Here is a 9,596-nt window from a genome sequence, read left to right as displayed (position 1 = left end):
TGAACTTCTTGCGCTCGGTATTTTTTATATATTCTAAAAACGTCTTCCGTGAAGTTTCAGGACTTTTGGAGCTGTGCGGAATAGGTCTCTAATATTTGCTCCTTTTCCAGCCCAGAATCCCAGCTGCCGGCATTCTCCCTCTTTATGTAAACCTTGTAAAATAAGAGAGAATAGGCATAAGTATTGTGACATAATGTGTAATAACAGCCCATAATGCAATAAATATCGATATAAAAGCATGATGCAAAATGGATGTATCACCCATCATCTAATAATTACTCCATAATGCGTTCCTTTAGGCCCAAAGATGGTGAAGTGTCATGTAGTCGACGTTCACATAACACCACTAAGGGAATCACAACATACATATCATTAAAATATCAAACGAATACCAAATTCACATGATTACTTATGACAAGACTTCTCCCACGTCCTCAAGAACAAAAGTAACTACTCACAAGACATATTCATGCTCAAGATCAGAGGGGGATTGAATAGTGTAATAGACCTAAACATATAATCTTCCACCAAATAAACCAACTAGCATCAACTACAAGATGTAATCAACACTACTAGTCACCCACAGGTACCAGAGGATTTGATACAAAGATTGAACACAAGAGATGAACTAGGGTTTTGAGATGAGATGGTTATGTTGAAGATGTTGATGAAGATTGGCCCTCCCATGATGGGAGGGTTGTTGGTGATGACGATGGCTTCGATTTCCCCCTCCCAAAAGGAAGTATCCCCGGTGGAATCGCTCCGCCGAAGAGAAAAAGTGCTCCTGCCAAAGTTCCGCTTCGAGATGGTAGCGCTCCGTCTCAAAAGTCCTCTCTTGATTTTTTTTCTTCTATAGGGCAAATGGGCTTATATACCAGAAGATGGGCACAAGATGCTGGCCAGGGGGCCCACTACCCACTAGGCGCACCAGGGGTAGGCGCGCCCTGGTGCCTAGTGGGCACCTGGGTGGCCCCCTCTGATATTTCTTTTCTCCAATATTTTTTATACATTTCAAAATAAATCTCCGTAAAATTCAACTCATTTGGAGATGTGAAGAATAGGTATCTCTAACATAGCTTTTTGTGTTGGGGAACATAGTAATTTCAAAAAAAAAATCCTACGCACACGCAAGATCATGGTGATGCATAGAAATGAGAGGGGAGAGTGTCGTCTACGTACCCTCGTAGACCGTAAGCGGAAGCGTTATGACAACGTTGTTGATGTAGTCGTATGTCTTCACGATCGACCGATCCTCAGTACCGAACGTACGGCACCTCCGCGTTCAGCACACGTTCAGCTCGGTGACGTCCCGCGAACTCACGATCCAGTTGAGCTTCCGGGAAGAGCTTCGTCAGCACGACGGCGTGGTGACGGTGTTGATGAAGCTACCGACGCAGGGCTTCGCCTAAGCACCGCTACGATATGACCGAGGTGGATTATGGTCGAGGGGGGCACCGCAAAGGGCTAAAAGATCAATGATCAATTGTTGTGTCTCGAAGGGGTGCCCCCCTCCCCGTATATAAAGGAGTGGAGGAGGGGGAGGGGCCCGGCCTCCTATGGCGCGCCCCATGAGGAGTCCTACTCCCATCGGGAGTAGGACTCCCCCCTTCCAAGTAGGAGTATGAGACGGGAAGGAAGGGAGAGAAGGAAAGGGGGCGCCGCCCCCCCCCCTGTCCAATTCAGACTAGAGGGGGAGGGGCACGCGGCTGCCCTTGGCCGCCCCTCCTCTTCTCCCACTAGGGCCCATTAGGCCCAATATACTCCCCGGGGGGTTCCGGTAACCCCCGGTACTCCGGTATATGTCCGAAACCTCCCGAAACACTTCCGGTGTCCGAACATAGTCATCCAATATATCGATCTTTATGTCTCGACCATTTTGAGACTCCTCGTTATGTCCGTGATCATATCCGGGACTCCGAACTACCTTCGGTGCATCAAAACACAAAAACTAATAATACCGATCGTCACAGAACTTTAAGCGTGCGGACCCTACGGGTTCGAGAACTATGTAGACATGACAGAGACACGTATCCGGTCAATAACCAATAGCGGAACCTGGATGCTCATATTGGTTCCTACATATTCTACGAAGATCTTTATCGGTCAAACCGCATAACAACATACGTTGTTCCCTTTGTCATCGGTATGTTACTTGCCCGAGATTCGATCGTCGGTATCTCAATACCTAGTTCAATCTCGTTACGGTAAGTCTCTTTACTCGTTCCGTAATGCATCATCCTGTAACTAACTCATTAGTCTCATCGCTTGCAAGGCTTATAGTGTTGTGCATTACCGAGAGGGCCCAGAGATACCTCTCCGCAATCGGAGTGAAAAATCCTATTCTCGATCTATGCCAACTCAACGAACACCATCGGAGACACCTGTAGAGCACCTTTATAATCACCCAGTTATGTTGTGATATTTGGTAGCACACAAAGTGTTCTTCCGGTAATCGGGAGTTGCATAATCTCAGTCATATGAACATGTATAAGTCATGAAGAAAGCAATAGCAGTAAACTAAACGATCAAGTGCTAAGCTAACGGAATGGGTCATGTCAATCACATCATTCTCCTAATGATGTGATCATGTTGATCAAATTACAACTCATGTCTATGGCTAGGAAACTCAACCATCTTTGATCAACAAGCTAGTCAAGTAGAGGCATACAAGTGACACTATGTTTGTCTATGTATTCACACATGTATTATGTTTCCGGTTAATACAATTCTAGCATGAATAATAAACATGTATCATGATATGAGGAAATAAATAATAACTTTATTATTGCCTCTAGGGCATATTTCCTTCATTTTCAGCTCTAGAATTCCAGCTGACTGGAATCTTCCTCTTTGTGTAAACCTTGCATATTATAAGAGAAAAGGTATTAGAATTACTCCACGAAGTGTTATATTGAATGAAAACACTATAAATGACAATAGGAAAACATGATGCAAAATATACGTATCAACTTCCCCAAGCTTAGACCTCGCTTGCCCTCAAGCGAAAGCTGATATCGATAATCATGTCCACATGTTTAGAGAGAGAGGTGTCCATAAAAACCAAAATACGGACATAGTAGTATCATGATCATTATTATAACAACAACAAAACTTTATCATAAAACTTCTCATGAGCAAGTAACAATTCATCCCAGTCACCAAAGTATAAGGAATAAACTTTTTTGAAAACTAACAAATTATGTTCTCAGTCAACAATGCAATTGCCATTCATCATATTTTCAGGAAGGGTCTCATGTCGGAGTTTTTTAGCAAGTCGACATACTCAACCATCATTTAGTCTTTGATGACGCACTAGTATAGGGGATCAATCGTAGTCTTTTCGATACGTAAGAATGTTGAACCCAGCGAGGAGCAGAAGGAAATGACAAGTGGTTTGCCGCAAGGTAATTTTCTGCAAGCACTAAAATTGTTGGTAACAGATAGTTTGATAGCAAGATATTTTGTAACGAGCAAGTAACGATAACGACAAATAAAGTGCAGCAAGGTAGCTCAATCCTTTTGTGGAAAAGGACAGGCCAAAACGGTCTTTTATAATAAGCAAAGCATTCTTGAGGGTATACGGGAATTTCATCTAGTCATTTTCATCATATTGATTCGATTTGTGTTCGCTCTTTGATATACGAGAACCTCATGAGCATTTTATTCTCATTCACTCTTACTTGAATATGCTCATGGGGAGGGCATAAAGTCTCTCGACCTTTTTTATAGCCAAGACTTCTAGAGTCGAGTTCAAGGACTCGTGGATGACTCAAACCGACTTAAGGCTAGTGATTAGGAGAGAAGAGAGTGAAGAAAAAATAGAAATGAAAAAACAAGGCTCAACAATTGCAGGCTTGAGAGTAGGACCAAGAATTACCAAATTCAAAATAAAACTAACAGAAATCCATGCACGATACATTTGACTGTTATTTACTTGACTAAATTTCTTTCTGAGAAAACTTCCGATCTATTTATCATGTCATAGCAAAACAAAAGAACTCAGAAATAACAAAAAAATTAGTCGACGGACATTCAACTAAGAATTAGCAAATCTCATCCGACTAAGAATTAGTTAAAATAGGTTTTACGTGTTCTCCGTTCCAAAGAACAATATGAAAAAATGGAATAAATATAAAAAAACTTGAAAATAGAAGGAAAATAAAATAAACAAAAGATAACACCATAGGATATACTTAAATGTGGATATGTTTTGAAAAAATGAACATTTTTGGAATTTTAGAAAAAGCTTGAACATTTTTATTAATTCATAAAAAATAAAAAATTCCCGAAAATTTTTAGGAAACTCCAACATTTTTAAATTTGTGAAAACAATGTGAAAACGCTGCCATTTTCTGATATTCTGAACAATTTTAAAAATACATGTGTCTTTTTATAAAATTGCTAAACATTTTCGTGAATTTGTGAAAAAAAGTTTTGAACATGAACAATTTGAAAATTCCTGAACATATTATTTTACCCCAACATTTTTAAATTCCAAATGAGTATTGAAAATTCTGCACATTTTATAAAACGGATCTTTCTGGGAAAAGGTAAAAAAGGAAAAATAGACAAAAGAGTAAAAATAACAAAAACCTATAAAAGAAACAACAAGTAAAGGAAAAATCAATGTGTTGCTGGGAACTCCTATCCAACGGTTTGAGTGCCCGTTAGCGCTGCTGGCGCTTGCAGGCGCCGCGTAGCGGGCCGTTCCAACAATCTGCTGAAAAATCAAACGCGACGATGCCAATGTCAACCGCACCGCGCGCTAACCACTAGACTACAGTGAGGAAACAGATCTAGTTAACCTTCGTTCAGTATAGCATAAGCATATAGTAGTACTATATACCCACTATATAAATTGAATTAAGAAAACATAAATTTGTACAAGAATTCACAAAAACAATGGATTGAAAAAAATAAAAACGTTCGTACCAATTGGGAAAAGTTTGCGGTAAAGGAAAACGTTCGTGAATTCAAAAAAACTTCAAGATTTTGGAAAAAATCATAAATTTTTAAAAAGCATAAAATTGTAAAAAGTTCGCGAGTTCTAAGAAAGTTCGACAAACTTAATTGATTTGAAAAGACGTTCATCGATTTTGAATTAAAAAAATAACGAATTTGAAAAAAGTTTCTGGGGTTTTGAAAAAAGTACAAACATTTTGAATTGAAAAATCACGATTTTGAAAATTGTTCACTGGGTTTTCAAAAAAAGTTCACGGACTTAAAATTATTTCACCGACTTCCATAAAAAAAGTTCAAAATTTTGGAAAAAAAGTTTATCAAATATGAAAAAGGTTCATAGAATTTTATAGAAAAAGCCCATCAACTTTGAATTTTTTTCTCAAATTTGAAAAATGTTCATTAAAATATAAAAAAATCATCCATTTTCAAAAAGTTCATCCATTTTGAAAAAATTCAAAAATTGGAAAAAGATTTTATCCAGTTTTTTTAAAACAAATAGCAAAAATTGAGAAACGTTTGCTCATTTGTAGAAGAAAAGGAAAACAAAAGAGAAACAGTGAAATGATAAGAAAAAGAATTAGAAAACAAACCGCAGGCATCTCGATCTGTAGAAAGAATAAAAGGCAAAAAAAGAAGTAAATTATCACATGTGGCTTGTTGTCCGAGTGGTTGCTGTGTTGCGCTGCGAAGCTTCAGGTCTCAGGTTCGAATCCGTCACCGGATGCCTGAATTGCCAAATAGGGATTTTAAAAACTAATACCTCGCATTGAAAATCATCATGTAATGTAAAATATTGTTCACGCAATTTTAAAAATTCTTCGTGCCATTCATATAATTGTTTGACATTCAAAATTATGTCCATGTGTTAGAAAAATATGTTTGTGAATTTTTAAATAAAATAGTTATAGACTGTAAAATATATTCCTGTAATTTTAGAAAATTGATTTGTGACACTGAAATAAAATTCCTGCTTTCAAAAATATGTCGTGAAAATTTAAAGAAACCTTTATAAAATATATTTATAAAACAATGACGGTAGCTGGTGTTGCCTCAAACCCAACTTAAATGGGCCAGTCCACCTATCGCTCGCACGATAGTTCTACCTAGCTGTTAGGTATGTCCTTTCCGTTTGTTTTTCCTTTTTTACTTTTAGTTATATTTATAGAACTTTTATAAATATGTATTTCGAAAAACATAACTTACATTTTAAAAACTAATACCTCGCATTGAAAATCATCATGTAATGTAAAATATTGTTCACGCAATTTTGAAAATTCTTCGTGTCATTCATATAATCGTTTGACATTCAAAATTATGTCCATGTGTTAGAAAAATATGTTTGTGAATTTTTAAATAAAATAGTTATAGACTGTAAAACATATTAATGTAATTTTAAAAAATTGATTTGTGACACTGAAATAAAATTCCTGCTTTCAAAAATATGTCTTAAAAATTTAAAGAAACCTTTATAAAATATATTTATAAAACACCTAATAGTTTTAAATGTGTTGCTTACCATTATGAAAATATTAGTGAAAATTTAGTAAAATTTTCATGAATTTATAATATGTTCTTTCTCCCAAATGTTCACCTAACATATGGTAAGTATTCCATACCATTCAAAAACACACTCAATGTCTATTTTGTTTTTTAACATTTATTGAAAGAAATGTCCAAAGATGTATTTGAAAAATGATCATCATGTACTCTAAAAATTGAATGTGCATAAAAAGTCTGTTATATGTGTATACTAAAAATGTACAACGTGTATTGAAAAGTTCAACATGTTTTTGGATAAAAAAACATTGATGAAATCTAAATTTTTTTGAGACAAATTGATGAAATCTAATGATAAAAACACATAAACACTAAGAGCATCTTCAGCCGTTGGCCCCCAGGAGGCATAAAAATCGCTCCCTGGGGGCGAGCCGGCGATAGAATCAGCGCTAGGGGCGATTGGGCGTCCAGTCGTCGGTCCCAAGTCGCCCCCGGGCGCCGAGATTGGCCCACTTTCGGAGAATAAAAGGCCTCATATGGGCGGCAATCGGCCCATATTCGGCGTGGTTCGTCATGGCTCGGCGTTCAATTATGAACATAAATATTTTTTTATTACATAGTTCATCACAGAAAATCAAATAGTTCAACAAAATAGTGCAACAATAAATAGTTCAATACAAATTATATCACAAGCCCGGCGTCGCCCTTGAGCCTCCAAAGGTGCTCCACCAGATCCTGCTGCAGTTGATGATGCACCTGTGGGTCTCGAATCTCCTGACGCATACTGAGGTAGGCAGTCCAAGTTGCCGGTAGCTGGTGATCAACTTCGACTAGAGGACCCTGACTGTAGTATAGTTCAGTGTCAAACACTGGCTCTTCCTGCTCGCTCTTGATGATCATGTTGTGCAAGATGACACAGCAAGTCATGATCTCCCACATTTGATCTTTTCGACCAGGTCTGAGCAGGATAGCGGACAAAAGCAAATCAAGATTGGAGCACACCAAAATCCCGCTCGGCATCCTTCCTGCAAGCCTCCTGCATCTTGGCAAAGTGGAACTTCTTACCTCCTGGCACAGCGTTTGAGATAGTCTTCACAAATATAGACCATCTCGAATAGATGCCATCAGCTAGGTAGTACCCCTTGTTATAGTGCCTCCCACTGATCTTGAAGTTCACCGGAGGAGAATGACCTTCAACAAGCTTGGCAAAGACAGGGGAGCACTGCAGCACGTTGATGTCAATGTGAGTTCCTGACCTTTTCATTGCTCGCCAGCAGCTGGGCGAGGGCGGCGAGCACCATGAGATGCTCTTCCTCCTGGACGTTGGCCTCGGCTTCCTCCTCCAGCAGCACGGCGAGCATTTCCTCGTCATCCGAGTCCATCTCGTCGAGGGAGGCAAATCGCCGAACACTTTGCGTGCCGGTGGGCGTGTAGCCGCCGCTAAACTGCCCCTCCGCGGCCGGAAACGGCGGTCGGAAACACCCAGCTACTGGTGGAGGGCCTGCCTCGGCGAACCTTTGCTATTTTTCCGGCGGGGATTGGTTGTCTAGCGGTGAAGGGCGGTGATCGGCACCGGGATACAGCTAGTGGCGGCCGAGGGCGCGGGGGTGGGAGGCGAGACAGGGAAGAAAGACTTGACTTTTCACCTGACGGGATAGGTCAACCGCGCTTTTCTCTTGTGCCGGAGCCCCCGATCGCCTTTAGTGTGCCAGGTTCAGCCTGCGAGCGTCGGGTCCCAAAACGGGCCGAACCGTTGCTTTTCGACGTCCTGTGAACGTGACGGAGGCTTTTTTTTTATGCCGGCGCTGAAAAAATAGTCTGGAAAAGTCTGTTGGTGGCGCGGCTGGAGATGCTCTAAGGGCAAGGAACCGATGGACTGCTAAAGGTTGGCAGAGAGCTCAGGCCGGCCCGCCGTGTGGCCCGGTTGGAATGGAGCACTACGCCAAAGTTGAAGTCGGATTTCTCAAAAAGGAAAAAAGGAAGCCGGAGACTTCGCAGCGAAGGGCACAGTTTTGCAGGCTGCAGCCACAGCGCACAGCGGCGGCGCCGGCCATGGAGATGGAGCATAGTAACAAGATGATGAGGCTCGCGCCACCCGACATCCACCAATCGACGCCAGGTCCAGCGGAAACGACCGCCCCGGAAGCCACGGCCGCGGGGAGAACCCAACACCGGCTGCCGGGGGTTGGGAGAGATGGCGGCGAGGGGTCGCCGGACCGCATCAGCGATCTTCCCGACGCGGTCCTCGGCGAGATAATCTTCCTCCTCCCCACCAAGGAGGGCGCCCGCACCCAGTGGCGCCACCTCTGGCGCGCCGCCCCCCTCAACCTCGACTGTCGTGGCTTCTCCGGCAACCTCCCCGGCGCCATACTCTCCGCCCACGGGGTTCCCGTCCACCGCCTCTGCCTCCCGTCGCTCCTCCTCCAGTACATAGCCGATGTCGCAGGCACTTGGCTCCGGTCCCCCTCCCTGGACAGGCTCCAGGAGCTCGAGTTCTACCTGGAGCTACCAATAACGTACAAATTTTCGTTCTCAAGGTTACAGTTGCTGCAACCACCACCGGCGTCCATCTTCCGGTTCTCCTCCACTCTACGCGTCGCCACCATCAGCCAGTGCCATCTCCCTGACAATACCGTGGAGACGCTTCAGTTTCCCCTGCTCAAGAAGCTTGCGCTCGTGGAGGTTAAAATCTCTCAGGGCTCGCTGCAGAGCATCATCACCTCCGGCTGCCCTGCCCTGGAAAGCTTGTTGCTCAGGACTAGTTTTGACATCCGTGGTCTCAGGATCAACTCCCCTATCCTTAAAAATATAGGTGTTCATTCTAGGTTTGTAGAACTCATCATTCAAGATGCTCCTTCACTTGAAAGATTGCTCTGTCTGAGAATGGATATGAGAATGCGAGTGTCAGTAATCTCCGCACCTAGACTAGCGACCTTGAGTTACATTTCTCAGGATTCACCGGACTCCAAAATCATGTTTGGCTCCACAGTTATTCAGGTAGCTATGCCATGTCCTTTATACTTCTTGCTACATTTTTTTTTTGAAAAAGAAAGATGGCACCAGGCCAACTTTATATTTCAAAACAGGCCAAAGCCTGAGACTGGATAAAGAGTCTTGCTAGGGTACAGGGTACAACC

Source organism: Triticum dicoccoides, chromosome 1A, assembly GCF_002162155.2.
Source record: "Triticum dicoccoides isolate Atlit2015 ecotype Zavitan chromosome 1A, WEW_v2.0, whole genome shotgun sequence".
NCBI lineage: Eukaryota > Viridiplantae > Streptophyta > Magnoliopsida > Poales > Poaceae > Triticum > Triticum dicoccoides.
This window is presented reverse-complemented; position numbering follows the sequence as displayed.